At 44.9% G+C, this 14,494-nt stretch overlaps 1 protein-coding gene and 1 non-coding gene across 7 annotated transcripts in view; one reads left to right on the forward strand and one right to left on the reverse strand.

The window, feature by feature from the left end:
* The window catches only part of Acaca (acetyl-CoA carboxylase alpha), a 280,231-nt gene that overhangs the window by 48,127 nt on the left and 217,610 nt on the right, over positions 1-14,494 (forward strand). Inside the window, exon 1 of one of the 6 annotated variants that reach the window (XM_057774473.1) lies at positions 4,997-5,138. The exons of 4 other annotated variants lie outside the window; for them this stretch is intronic. The gene's annotated coding sequence lies outside the window, so the exon portion shown is untranslated. Of the gene's footprint in view, positions 1-4,996; positions 5,139-14,494 lie in introns of those variants that run through there. One more of the 6 variants, XM_057774471.1, reaches the window with a different exon arrangement.
* Positions 940-1,046, reverse strand: LOC130878923 (U6 spliceosomal RNA). Its single transcript, XR_009057531.1, has one exon. It is a non-coding gene; the product is annotated as a U6 spliceosomal RNA (small nuclear RNA).

A 14,494-nucleotide genomic window follows, 5' to 3' on the forward strand; every position in this document is an offset into this window, starting at 1 on the left:
GTTTCCCATTTCCCTCCCCTCCTCCCACACATTGCCCCCTCCCCCCTCTCCCCTCCCCTATCCCCACTCCTCTTCTCCTCCCCCCAGTCCATTCCCCCTCCCTCTCGCTACTGAAGAGCAGTCCAAATTCCCTGCCCTACAGGAAGACCAAGGTCCTCCCACTTCCATCCAGGCCCAGGAAGGTGAGCATCAAAACAGGCTAAGCTCCCACAAAGCCAGTTCATGTATTAGGATCGAAACCTAGTGCCATTGTCCTTGGCTTCTCATCAGCCTTCATTGTCCGCCATGTTCAGAGAGTCCAGTTTCAACCCATGCTTATTCAGTCCCAGTCCAGCTGGCCTTGGAGAGCTCCCAATAGATCAGTTCCACTGTCACTGTGGGTGGGTGCACGCCTCGTGGTCCTGATTTCCTTGCTCATGTTCTCCCTCCTTCTGCTCTTCATTTGGACCTTAAGAGCTCAGACGGTTGATCCAAATTGGGTCTCTGTCTCTCTCTCGATCCATCGCCAGATGAAAGTTCCTGTGCCATTCTCCTTGGCCTCTCGTCAGCTCTCATTGTCCGCCACATTCCGAGAGTCCGGTTTTATCCCATGTTTTTTTCAGTAGCAGTCCAGCTGACCTTGGTGAGCTCCCAATAGATCGGCCCCACTGTCTCAGTGGTTGGGTGCACCCCTCATGGTCCTGACTTCCTTGTTCATGTTCTCTCTCCTTCTGCTCCTCATTATAACCTTGGGAGCTCAGTCCGGTGCTCCAGTGTGGGTCTCTGGCTCTATCTCCATCCATCGCTAGATGAAGGTTCTATGGCGATATGCAAGATATTCATCAGTAAGATTATAGGATAGGTTCATTTCAGGTTCCCTATCCTCAGGTGCCCCAATGTACTAACTGGGGACATTGCCCTGGGCATCTGGTAGCCATTCCAAGTTCAAGTCTCTTGTCAAAAAATATGGAACGCTTCACGAATTTGCGTGTCATCCTTGCGCAGGGGCCATGCTAATCTTCTCTGTATCGTTCCAATTTTAGTATATGTGCTGCCGAAGCAAGCACTAAACTTGATTTATTTATGCTGAATTTATTCCTGTGCCATAAGCTTTTGTTTCTTCAGTTTCTTCTGGGGCATCTTTTTCTTCTGTGCATCCTCCTCTTCTGGCTTTGGAACAGTTTGTTCATTTCAGAGAGGATCACCTCGATGTGGCAGGGGGAGCACATGTTTGGGCTAATTTGGCTATGAGCTCTGTACGTCAGCACACCTTAGGTGCTTTGTTCACCTGGATATGCTCAATGACTAGAGAACCTACATCTAAACCCTTCAGTTCATACTCTGCATTTTTAAGCATGTAACAAAAATTCAGCACTCTTCCACAGACCCACTCTTTGGCTTGGACAACCTGACCCCACTGTTATACTGCTAGAAAGGGACACGTTGCTCCTTTAAAATGGTATGTTTTAGGGCTGGAGAGATGGCTCAGTGGTTAAGAGAATTGTCTGCTCTTCCAGAGGTCCTGAGTTCAATTCCCAGCAACCACCTGGTGGCTCACAACCATCTGTAATGAGATCTGGTGCCCTTTTCTGGCCAATAGGCACACATGTAGACAGAATATTGTATACATAATAAATAAATGAATAAATATTTTTTTAAAAATGCTATGTTTTAGACACTTGGTGGCTTTTTGAATATGCATATCCTTGGTGACTTGGGCAGTTTCACTTTCTTAAAGTGAACATGAGGATTTGAACCTCTTGATTTGCATGACTTTGTAGTGTTTTCTGGGTCAAGGAAGTAGTGAACAATTTTTATAGGTCACTTCAGGCCACATACAGGAAGAGCTGACTTCCTCCTTACACAATCTATTTTTTTCTTAAAAATATTTTTTTATAATTGAGTGTTTTTTCCAGACACTTGCTGTGTACTACATGTGTGCCTGGGGCCTGAAGAAGCCAGAAGAGGGTGTCAGATTCCCCTGGAACTGTAATTATAGACTGTGAGCCACCTACCTGGGTACTAGGAATTGAATCCAGGTCTTCTGGAAGAGTGGTCAGTACTGCTGAACTAGCTCTCCAGACACTACACGACTTTTGAAAAATCTGGAGACTTTGTGTTATGTCTTTTAGGGTAGTTATAACAAAATACCACATTATATAAACAATATAGAACTCTATATTTTTGAAGACAAAAGGTCTGTGATGAAAGTGTTGGCAGTGGAAATGGCTTGTCAACCATTGTCTTCTCCCTGTCTTCAAAGGATCTTCTCCGCTTATCTGTATCTTTTTTTTTTTTTTTTTTTTTTTTTTTTTTGTTTGAGACAGGTTTCTCTGTAGTTTTGGAGTTTGTCCTGGAACTAGCTCTTGTAGACCAGGCTGGCCTCGAACTCACAGAGATCCGCCTGCCTCTGCCTCCCAAGTGCTGGGATTAAAGGCATGCGCCACTACCGCTCGGCTCGCTTATCTGTATCTTAATATTCATTTGTTTAATGGCACCAGTCTTATTTTACTAGGGTGTACCCTAAATGATCTTGTTTCAACTTATTAATATCCTTAAATACCCTATCTCCAAGCCCCTCCCCCATCTTGAGGTACTATAGATTAGGACTTCAGCATTGGATTTTGGGGCTATAATTCAGCCCAGAAAAGACCGCTGGTTTCAGTTTCTAGCGTGTGTACTCACTCCCTTCTCCTCCACCTGGTCAGTCTTGTATAGTACGTTTTCTCTACCCTTTGGCTTTGTTCCTCCACCTCTTACAGACATATGGCTTGTGTGGCAAGGATTCATGGAGACCAGCTCTAAAAAGCTTATGGTAGGATGGGCAGGCCTTGGCCTGCCCCAAATAGCACAACACTTAGGAGTGGTTTCTGTTCCAGCCCTTTGCCAGTCCTCTGCTCATCTGTGTCTCGGTGTTTGATACAGATTCTTTGGAACTGGTCTTGCTTGGGCTATCATCTGTCTTGGTTTTCCTTCCTGTAGCTTTTTGTTGTTTTGTGTCTTTCTTTCGTCTCCTAAGGCCAGGTTACAGACACACTTGAAGGCCCAGTTCTCCTGCCTCTGCCTCGTAAGTGCACTCTCTCTGTTAGGTCTTTCATTAGGCCTTTCCTTGAGCAATTCATTAATCTTTTTTTACTTGTGTGTGTGCGTGTGTGTGTACACGTGCATGCCCCAGTGTACTTGTGAACTTTGTTCAGTTTTCTCCTTCAACCATGTGGGGTCTAAGGACAATGACATACTTAGGTCCTCAGGCTTGGTGGCAAACACCTTTACCTGCTGAGCCATCTCACTTGCCTGCCCTGAGCGCTGGACTATTTGAATACCTCGCTCAAGGATGGACCCCAGGGTCTTGCACTCATCCCAGTCCTGAAGTTTAGAGGATAAATCCATTACTGTGGCATCTCTAAAGCTGACGAACGGCAATACCATTAAGAGTCCTAGGGAAAGAGATTGTACCATTTAAAGGTAAAAGAACAAGAGGCAACTTCAAGAGTTTAAAATTCTTTCCTTGGTCACTTCTTCATGCCAGCTTCAGAGAGTACTACCATGAAGAGGTAAAACTTTCCAGATCATTCTTAGTCAGTCGAACAGCTTGTTAAACCAGAAAGTCTTGCTCAATTATCTCCCTCTCTCTCTCTCTCTCTTTTTTTTTAAGCTCGGAGTTTCCTTTGTTCAGCTGACATTTATCCCAATGACACAGTTACTGTTAAAATATAGGTCACTGTTTTGTAAAATTCGCTAATTCTCCAATTTGTTTCCAACCCTTATTACTTCAAGTGAGTGGGCAAATTCTTGGAGAAGCTGCCCCCTAATGGTAATGGGGGGGGGTCCCATTGTTCCTGTTGACCAATCTTAGAATCGTCCCGACTTAGCTCCCATCCACGAATTTGTTTCCCGGGGTGTGGCCATCTGCCCTTTTCACTTTTTGCCCTCTAGCATTGAAATCCTCTTCTGGCCACAATGTTCTCTGCACCTTCCCCGGCCTTCATCACGGGCTTGTATAAGGACTGGGAAAAGAACTCCGGGTCCTCTGAATTCTTGCACTAGGTTAGAATTCACCCTGTTCTTGTCAAATGGGTCTCCTCTCATCGGCACTGCACCTACGCCCAATGGTTGTATTGTGTTGGGAATTCTTCCAGTCGCCATTAATCGACAATGCGCACTGCCATGAAAGTCTTGCTGTGAAGTGGCAGACCTAGAGAAATCTTGTTGGCTTCATTTCAAAAGGCTTGGAGCAACCCCAGGAAAGGTTGGAAGGAAATCTCGGAAGTCAGGACTCACTGGCGCTTAACTGTTGAAGACAGCATGAGATTGCTGTCCTTTGTACTCGGCCTTGTTCACCAAACTTTCTTTACTAACATTTCTCTCCAATACTCCAGGATCCATCATCCACAGCTCCTTTCAGGTAGGCTGGGGAGCTAAGCAAAGGGCTGGGGATGGATTAGTTGCATTGGTTAGCCTGCACTAACCTGAAGGCAGTGGATGGGCTTGATATCCACCTCATTAGCGTCAGGATTAGCAATGCTACAGCCCATCAAGGCAGGGCCCGTACATCGCCTCCTGCACCACTTGGTCCCACTGGGTTCTGGGTTCCCTTCCCGCGATACTGGCCGCAGGTCCTTGCAGGGAGTTTGGAGCAGAACCATTGCATCCACTCTGCTCTCTGCCGGGAGGTGGAGCCGTCGGGCCGGCCCCAAACCTTCCCTGGCAGAACGGGTAACCGCCACGTCCCGGACCCGCCCGCCCTCGCACCGCTCGGCCCGGAATGGCAGAGCGGCGCTCGGACCATCGGCATCGCCTCACGTCGCCCCGCCCCGCGCCGCGCGCCCATTGGCTGACGCCGGCCGGAGCCCGCGCCTCTCCCCCTCCCGCTGGCGCCGGGACCGCGCGGCTGCCCGGAGCGGGGTCGGAGGTGAACGGCCTGGAGTAACCCGGGACGCGCGCCTGCCTCATGGGGCTGGGCGGCTGAGGTGGGCGGCCGGGCGGGGGCGGGCCGGGGGCGGGGCAGGCCGCCGTAGCCCCTCCCTCCTCGGCCCGGGTGCCCGGCCGGCCTGCCGAGCGCCTGTCAGCCATAGCGGAGCTGCCGGCGTCGCCTCCCGCCCAGCACGCTTCGGCACAGGGCTCCGGGACCCTCTGTCGGTGCGTGCCGCCAGCCTGAGGTGAGGGAAGGGCCGCAGCGCCACCTGAAGCGGCCCGAGTCGGGCCGGGGAAGGGCAGCCGACAGGGGGCGGCCTCACAGCCTCCGCCCGCCCGCACGCGGTGGGGCTCCATCCCATGCAGACCCCGGGCTGGGCAGCCGGGTCCTCCCCTCAGCTCCGCGGCCTCCAGGCCCCCTCCCCCGGGCTCCGCATGGAGGGCTCTGGGGTCCAGGGCTGGCGGGCCGAGACCCCGGAACCCGAGAGGAGTGCCGTCCGGGGCCCTACGGGAGGACCCGGAGTGTCCGCCCGCTGCTGGCTGCCACTCGCCGGGCTGAGTCTCGGCTTCCGACCCTGGGCTCCTAGAGGGACAAGAGCACGTGGGAGGCGGGTGCTGAGGGCCGGCTCTGGTGGCTTGGAAAGTCTTGTCCCTCTCTTGCAGAGAGAGGTGTGGGGCGCAGAGGCGCGGGCTGCTGTGCCTCTCACTGTGCCTTTGTATCGGGGAGAGCCCAGGCCGGGCGCGCTGTCCCCTTGCCAGTTCCTGCTCGCAGGATTTGAGGGTTTCTATGAGGGACGGAAGTAGGAAAAACTACGCGCCAGCTCTTAACTCTCCCCTTGGCGTTCCTCTTGCTGGTTTGGGGCAGCTGTTGGAGATAGGACATAAGAAGGTGATTGGAAGCTAAAGATTGCAGAGGAAAATGAGCGTGGAGATTCTGCCCACGTCTGGGACGGTATTATTTGGAACTGAGTATCCGGCAAGTGGACACTTGGAATCAGCTTTAAAGCTCAGGGGTTCATGTAGCCCTTGTGGGTTTTTCTAAAAGCATACAGGAGTATATCTGCTCCGGGGAAATAATTTTAGATGGATGTGTTGGGAGATTTAAGACAAACCAGGAGACTTCAGGATTTCCTGATTCCATGTCTGCATAAAGTGTTTCAGAAACTTTCCAATGTGCGGAATAAATCTCATGACCTGGCCTTCGCTCTCAGAAGTTGATCTCACTTGACTTTTCTGTTTCATTTTTCCCCCCTCTAATCCTACAGTTCAGGCTTGGAAATATGCTTTCCTTCGTTACATAGTTTCCCTCTTAGGGGACAGGAACACTCTAATTTGTTGCTTCATGAATGGGGATGCCCTTGACATCTGTCTTGGGGATTTCTGTGCCCATTTGACAAACACTTCTTGGGAAAGCATCGCCGTCTAGAGTAGGGTCGCTTTTAGCAGTGCAGGTAGTAGGTGCCTGCTTGCTGCAAAGTAGCAAGTCTTCTCCCACTTCTTTGGCTTCTGTTTTATTGCTAAATACTACTTGGGCTTTAACAAGAGTGTTGGTGTGACCCCAGTAATAATTATCAAAACCTGTGGGTCAGTGAAAGATGTCAACGGTAAAATACTAATTTCTGAAGCTGCCAGTGTTTATTATTAGTGTTGTAGAGGCTTTGCTTACGTTTTACCAAAGTAAGAATAGAAATACATCAAAGGTAAGATTAATTTGTTTTTAAAATGAGAGGAAAAGGTGGGAAATAGCCTTTCCCTTAATGAATTTATCCCTCAGACCACAGCTAGGTAATGTCAAAGAACTGTCATTGTGAAAGCTAGCCTTGGAGAACGCTAAAGCGCTGTGAGCTCAGGTGGAGAGCACTTTTCAGCTAATGAGTAGGAAAACTTTCCCGTCACACAGACTGGTTTAACTGCTCTGAAGCTAGTGTTTGGTTTTTATTTGGAGGGTCTCCATGTATACACCCTGAACTTGGAATCTTCCTGCCTCAGTGTCTCAAGTACGAGGCATGTGCCACCATTCTTTGCTGTGTTTTCTTATTCTCTCTCTGCCCCCTCTTCTGTTCCCCCCTCCCCTTGCTCGCTTCTTTTCCCCTCCCTCTCTCCCCTTAGGTAGGATTTCTTTGTGGATCTCTGGCTGTCCTGGAACTTTGTAGACCAGTCTGGCCTCAAACTCGGAGATCTGCCTGCCTCTGCCTCTCAAGACACACTTGGTTTTTCCTTTATTCTCTTCTTTGTTTTACATTTATTTGTTTTTGCTGTGTTTGTATGTGGTAATGAGGTGCTGAGGTGCACGTGTGGAGGTCAGAGGACGACCTTAGGGAGTGTTAGGGAGTGGGCCTTCAGGTTTGATCTCAGGTTTCAGGCCCCACAAGTGTTTTTACTCCACAGTCATCTTCACTGCTCTAAAAAAACAAAAACAAAACAAACAAAAAAACCAAAAACTTGTATCGATTTATTTTTGCGGGGAGCCTAAGCATGACATGTGGAGATCAGAAGACAGCCTGAAGTGTTTTCTCCTTCTATGTCATGTGAACCCTGGAGATTGAACTGAGATCCTCAACTCAACAGCAATCCCCTTTGCCAGCCGAGCTACCTCCTGGGATTACAGGTGCACATCACCATACTCGTTTTGTTTTTTACATTTATTCGTGTGTGTGTCGTGCATGTGTGTGCTTGTGTGTGCACACGAGTGCATGCACATGATATCAGAAGACAATATCCGAGAGTTGGTTCCCTTCTACCTGGTTTCCTGGCAAGTTCCATTTTGTGCTGCGCTGTCTCCTAGGCCTTCTCACTTTTATTTATGCAGGGCTGGGGACTGAACTCAGGGCTCTGTGGGTTCTAAGCAGGCAGCCAACTTCTAACCAGCTCAACATCCTCACCCCACTGCACCTTTCTTTAAAATTAAGGCGTTTCCAGCCTACAGCCCCCAGGCCACATGAGCCCCAATGTATCTATGAATAGGACCAAAGCATTAGTAGATGACACTGTTTTGGAATGTCAAAAAGTTAAGTATTCCTTTTTTGTTTGTTTTTGTTTTTGTCATTTTTAGCTGATGTTATTGGATGAGCAAACAAACAAAATGTGTAATAATATACTTAAGTTTAATGTTTGTACTTGGGAGAAAAAGTGTATTCTTTTCAACAATTCAGAAAAGAATTATTTTGGCCGGGCGGTGGTGGCGCACGCCTTTAATCCCAGCACTAGGGAGGCAGAAGCAGGCGGATCTCTGTGAGTTCGAGACCAGCCTGGTCTACAAGAGCTAGTTCCAGGACAGGCTCCAAAAACCACAGAGAAACCCTGTCTTGAAAAACCAAAAAAAAAAAAAAAAAAAAAAAAGAAAAGAGTTATTTTATCATTATCTAACTATTAAAATTATATGTGCGTATGGCGCAGGGGGGGAGCGAGCTCAGGTCAGAAGACAGTTTTGGGGAGTTAGTTCTCTCATTCCCTTGTCGTCACCAAAGATTGAACTCGAGTGGCCAGGCTTGCTCTTGAAGCTTTTTTACTAGTTGAACCATATCTCTACCCTTAGCATGTTCTTAAAGATGAATAATTGTAGAAGCCACAGACCAAGCATCTTTCCATACATTTAACTCAATAGGCTTATGAAGAAGTGAATAAAAACTGAAGCCTCATTGGCTGAAAAGAAGTCTTTTTTTTTTTTTTTTTTGGTTTTTTTGAGACAGGGTTTCTCTGTAGCTTTGGTGCCTGTCCCAGAACTAGCTCTTGTAGACCAGGCTGGCCTCGAACTCACAGAGATCTGCCTGCCTCTGCCTCCCGAGTGCTGGGATTAAAGGCGTGCGCCACCACCGCCCGGCTGAAAAGAAGTCTTAATCGCTGTTGAGGGGACTACCATTTGAAGGTCGTCCTCACTGATCATCCAGTTTAACAGGTTCCTATTTAAGTGGTTTATGTCGGTTTTTTAATTTCTAAAACTTCATGAGAATTCTCAGCTTGAATGTAATGGTTCATTTGACGTGACATAAATACAAAATACATATATTACAAGGATGTTTCACTTGCATGAAGAGTGCACCTGATCTGGCATAAGCTCTTACAGGTTCAGCCAGTTAATCTTTGTCCAGTGTGTTCTAATGATTGAGTTCTCTTCCCAATTTGTTACTTTTTCAAGTTGCCGTTATGCCATTTGGTTTTGGGATGTTGAGAAGTAGTTTCACAATAAGGGATTTTGTTGGGTGTGGTAGCCCTTGTGTATAATCTCAGAACTCAGGAAGCAGAAACAGGACTTCCATGAGTTTGAGGCCAGTGTGGTGTACATACATAGCAGGTTCCAAGTGAGCCAAGGACTGCATGAGAAGAAACCTTTTTCAGAAAAAGTAAAAAGTAAAACCAAAAAGGGATGCTGATCACTATACCTGTAGGTTGGTGGCCTCAACTGCTGCCAGTTGCTAGTGTTTTTCTTTGAGACAGTTTCATTGCATTCTTACAGCGTTTTGTTCTGACTTCATTATACGAGGAACTGCAAAAATAATCACTATTCCATAACACTGGGGATTGAAGTCATATGGCCATATATGTAAGTTATGAAGAGGTCTTCTTTTTTTTCTTTTCTTTTTTCTTGTTTTTGGTTTTTTGAGACAGTTTTTCTCTGTAGCTTTGGAGCCTGTCCTGGAGCTTGCTCTTTAGACCAGGCTGGCCTCGAACTCAAAGAGATCCACCTGCCTCTGTCTCCCAAGTGCTGGGATTAAAGGTGTGCGCCACCACCGCCCAGCCAAAGAGGTCATTTTACAATCAGCCAGTATAAATAATTTTATTTGATATGATAACAAAAGTTTGAAATTTTTGAATGAACTTGTTAAATTTGAAAAATAGACCTATCTGGGCAGTGATGGCACATGCCTTTAATCCCAGCACTTGGGAGGCAGAGATGGAGGATCAGAGTTCGGGGCCAGCCTGGTCTACAGAGCAAGTAACAACAACAACAACAACAACAAAAGTCATTTACACAGTAAAACGTACAGTGCTAATGTGTGAATATTATTTTTGTTGTCTGAATTAAATGCTCAAGATAAAGGGTCATAGTATTTTGGATTAATGGGAAGGCTAAGTTTATTTTAAATCTTAAGTTAATGATACATATACAAGTTAATTTCAAAATTTAAGTACAAAAAGATGAAAGCAGTATTTACCCTCCCATCTTTGTTTTATAACCACCTTGTTACCTACACCAGTAGCAAACAGTGTTTTTAATTTCTTTTTTAAATTTTATTTGTTATGTATACCATGTTCTGCCTGCATATGTAATTACAGACCAGAAGAGGGCACCAGATCTCATTACAGATGATTGTGAGCCACTATGTGGTTGCTGGGAATTGAACTCAGGACCTCTGGAAGAGCAGTACTCTTAACCACTTAGCTATCTCCAGCCCTTATTTTGTTTTTTGAGACAGGTTTCTCTGCCCCTGGCTGTCCTGGAGCTAACTCTGTAGATCAGGCTGGTCTTGAACACACAAAGATCTGCCTGCCTCTGGCTCTTGAGTGCTGGGATTAAAGGTGTACAACCCACCCCTCCTTTAATTTCTTACTAGTTATGGAATATTTTATTTATTTGTTCTTTGTGACATTTTACAAGCTGGCTTAATACTCACTTTGTAGGTCAGGCTGACCTTGAATTCAGCAATCCTCTTGCCACTTTTGCGATGGGATTAGAGGCTCCTGGTACTTCATCCAGGTTGTTTACTTGGTTTTTTTTGTAAATATTTATTTATTTATTATGTATACAGTATTCTGTGTGTGTGTGTGTATGTCTGCAAGCCAGAAGAGGGCACCTGATCTCATTACAGATGGTTGTGAACCACCATGTGGTTGCTGGGAATTGAACTCATGACCTTTGGAAGAGCAGGCAATGCTCTTAACCACTGAGCCATCTCTCCAGCTCATCTTTATCTTTCTTATATCCACCAACTGACCACCTAGATGGGTTACTTTATAGCCTTGTTTTTAATTAGGCAGTTTATATTATGAGTGTGTAAATGCTGTATAGGATTTAGTTGTATCCTATGATTTCTTTCCTGACAATTCTTTCTTTGGAGATAATAATGGTCTTTATTTCTGTTGTTAGCTTACCATATATAAACTATTCACCAGTTTTCTAAGTCTCTCAGGACACTGATATGAGCCAGATAGTCCATTAATTTTCATCTATAAAATTTTTTCTCAAACTTTTCTGGCTGGCTCCAGGCTAAATTGTTTGCCTATTGCATTTTACACTTAATGGTCATCCTGGATTCCCTCACCATCACCCTAGGGATTCTCTTTACCGTCTTTTCTGCTGCTGGAGAATTCATACTCCATCTTCCACAATCTTGCTTTGTTCTCTCATTTGGTTGGAGGATATCCTTTAGTGGCATCCTGAGAAAAAATACATGGGAGGTAAATAATTTTTGACTTTTTACTTAAAAAATTTCAGCTTACAAATAATAGTGCAATAGACACTAATGTTCCCTTGACCCAGATTCATCAATTTTTAACCTTTTGCCACATTTGCTTTACTGCTCTCTGTTGTGTGTGTGTTTTTTTAAGATTTATTTATTTATTTATTTATTTATTTATTTATTTATTTATTATGTACACAGTGTTCAGCCTCCATGTATGCCTGCAGGCTAGAAGAGGGCACCAGATCTCATTACAGATGGTTATGAGCCACCATGTGGTTGCTGGGAATTGAACTCAGGACCTCCGGAAGAGCAGTCCGTGCTCTTAACCTCTGAGCCATCTCTCCAGCCCCGTTGTGTGTTTTTTTTTATGAGTCATTTCAAACTAAACTGAAAAACCTATAAATACTTCTGCTTATTTCTTCTAAGAATTAGAACATTTTTCTGGTTTAATTACTTATTATGCCCCATCCTCCATTTAACATGGGTGTAAAAATATGTAATTCATATTCCCATTTAAGATTCCTTACTCATTTCAGTGCCTTTTTGTTTTTGAGGTGGTTTCACGGTGAAACTCTGGCTGTTCTGAAACTCATTATGTAGACCAAGTTGTCCTCAAACTCACAGAGTCACTTGCCTGCCTCTGCCTCCTTGAGTGCTGGCATTTAAGGTGTGCATCATGCCTGGGCCTTATTTTTTTGTTTTTTTATTCTTATTCTCTCATATATTACATCCTGACTGCAGTTTCCCCTCCTTCTCCTCTCCCTAGCCCTCCACCCTCACCTCCCATCCCCCTCTTAGGAGCAGAGGCCTCCCAGGGACATCAACCAAACACTGCTTAACAAGCTACAATTAGACCAGGCACATACTGTCACATCAAACCTGGAGAAAGCAACCCAGAAGGAGAAAAAGGGTCCCACCAGCAGGCAAGAGTCAGCCCCACTCCCGTTTTTAGGCATCCCACATAACACCAAGCTTCTAGCCATAACATAATATACAGAAGAACCTAGGTCATCACTTACAGGCTTCCTGATCTCTGTGAGCCCCCATAAGTCCCTGTCAGTTGATTCTGTGGTGCTATGTTCTTGTGGTGTCTCTGACCCCTCTATACTTGGGCTTTTAAAAAAAGTATGATAGGATCCAACTATACTCAGGCTTTGAATTCACTGTAGTCCAGGGACTGTCTTAAACTTAAAATTGTCTTGCCTCATCTTTCTGAGTAGCAGAGATTAAAAGCTTGCCACAGCTTGCCCAGCAGCATTCTGATGCCCCCCCCCTTTTTTTTTTCGAGACAGGGTTTCTCTGTGGCTTTGGAGCCTGTCCTGGAACTAGCTCTTGTAGACCAGGCTGGCCTCGAACTCACAGAGATCCGCCTGCCTCTGCCTCCCGAGTGCTGGGATTAAAGGCGTGCGCCACCACCGCCCGGCCCCCTTTTTTTTTTGGAGACAGAATTTCTCTGTGTAGTCTTGGCTGCTCTGGAACTTTGTAGACCAGACTGACCTTGAACTCATAGAGATCCGCCTGCCTTTGCCTCCTGAGTGCCCACCACGTCCAGTTATGATTCTTGATTGTCTGTATGAAGGCACAATTTTCCATTTCTAAAAGCTTATTGAAGCTTCCTCCTCCCCCCACTTCCTTAACACCCCCCCCCCCCCCCGTTTTTTCCTTGAACTTGCTCTGTATACAAGGCTGGCCTTTGACTTCCAAGTGCTGGGATTAAAGACCATCTTTGCCTGGTTTACCATGTCTTCTCTTGTGTTCATTTTCTTTGTGATCTGTTTTTCTTTTTTGTGATAGGCATTTTGTGGACCCTTTTTTCCATTTGGGGATTGAACCCAGGACTTCATGGAAGCTAGGCTAGGGCTCCCCCATGAAGCTACACACGTACAGCTCATTAGTGGACATTCTTAATCTGACAGTCATGCCCTCTCATACTGGGAAATGTTAATTGGTTTATTACATTAATTATATGTATATTTTGCCCTTGATTTTGTTCTTTTAGGAGATGTTTTTCATATTTGGGCCTTTTTAGTAGGTACTTTAACTTTCTTTTGTTTCTTATTGTTTATCTCTTTAACTTTTACTGACTTAAAACACATTGTATCATTTTATAATAAGCTTTTTAAAAATTTCTGTGATATGTTTTTAACGTTAAATTTAAAAATATTTATATATTTTGTCAGGAGTGATATGTATGATCCACAAACCCATTTTTAAGTTTTAAGACTTATTTCTAGGCCAGGTGGATAAGGGCACCTGCTGGCCAAGCTGCAGAACCTTAGTTTCAACTCCAGAACCCAAGGTGGAAGGAGAAACTGACTCCCACAGGTTGTCCTTTAACTTCCACAGACACTTGTGCATGGCACACACAAATAAACAAATGTAATAAATAATAAAATAATTATTTCTTAGTGTAAACGGAAGTAGAAGTATCACTTACTTGAGCCCACAAAGTTGAGACCAAACTGGGTAACAGTGAGATATTGTGTAAAAAAACAATAAAAGGAATTACTTCTAGTTTTTTTTTTTCTTTGTGTTTTTCTGAGATAGAGTCTTCATGTGTAGCCCTCCTGGCCTGAAACTCAATAAGTAGACCAGGCTGACCTGAAATTTGATGCAATCCTCTTGATATCACAGCATGTGCCACCGTGCCCTGTATATTTTTTTGTTTTAAAATATTTCTTTAAAAAAAAAAAAGGCCGGGCGGTGGTAGTGCACACCTTTAATCCCAGCACTTGGGAGGCAGAGGTAGGTGGATCTCTGTGAAATCGAGGCCAGCCTGGTCCACAGAGTGAGTTCCAGGACATCCAGGGCAACACACAAAAATAAATAAATAAATAAATAAAAAAGAAATATATATATATATACACACACACACATATATATATATACACATATATACACACATACCCCATTGTGTTTTGCATATATAATAATAGTTCCCTTAGATCTTTTAGGATAACAATGATAGTTCTTTAGACTTGAGATTTTTTAGGGTAGTAATTGAAATATTTGCATGAAAATATCCCATAGAGAGCTCCTGCACACCTTTGACTAAGCTTTACTCAGTATGAACAGCTCTAAGAAGCTAACATTGGATATGGGGTGTACTCACTGGCAGGACATTTGCCCAGGCTATTTAGTCCCAACGTACACAGAAAAAAAAAAAAAAAGAAAAGAAATTATCATTCTTAGAGTATTGT

This window comes from Chionomys nivalis, chromosome 7 (assembly GCF_950005125.1).
Source record: "Chionomys nivalis chromosome 7, mChiNiv1.1, whole genome shotgun sequence".
In the NCBI taxonomy this organism is placed as follows: Eukaryota; Metazoa; Chordata; class Mammalia; order Rodentia; family Cricetidae; genus Chionomys; species Chionomys nivalis.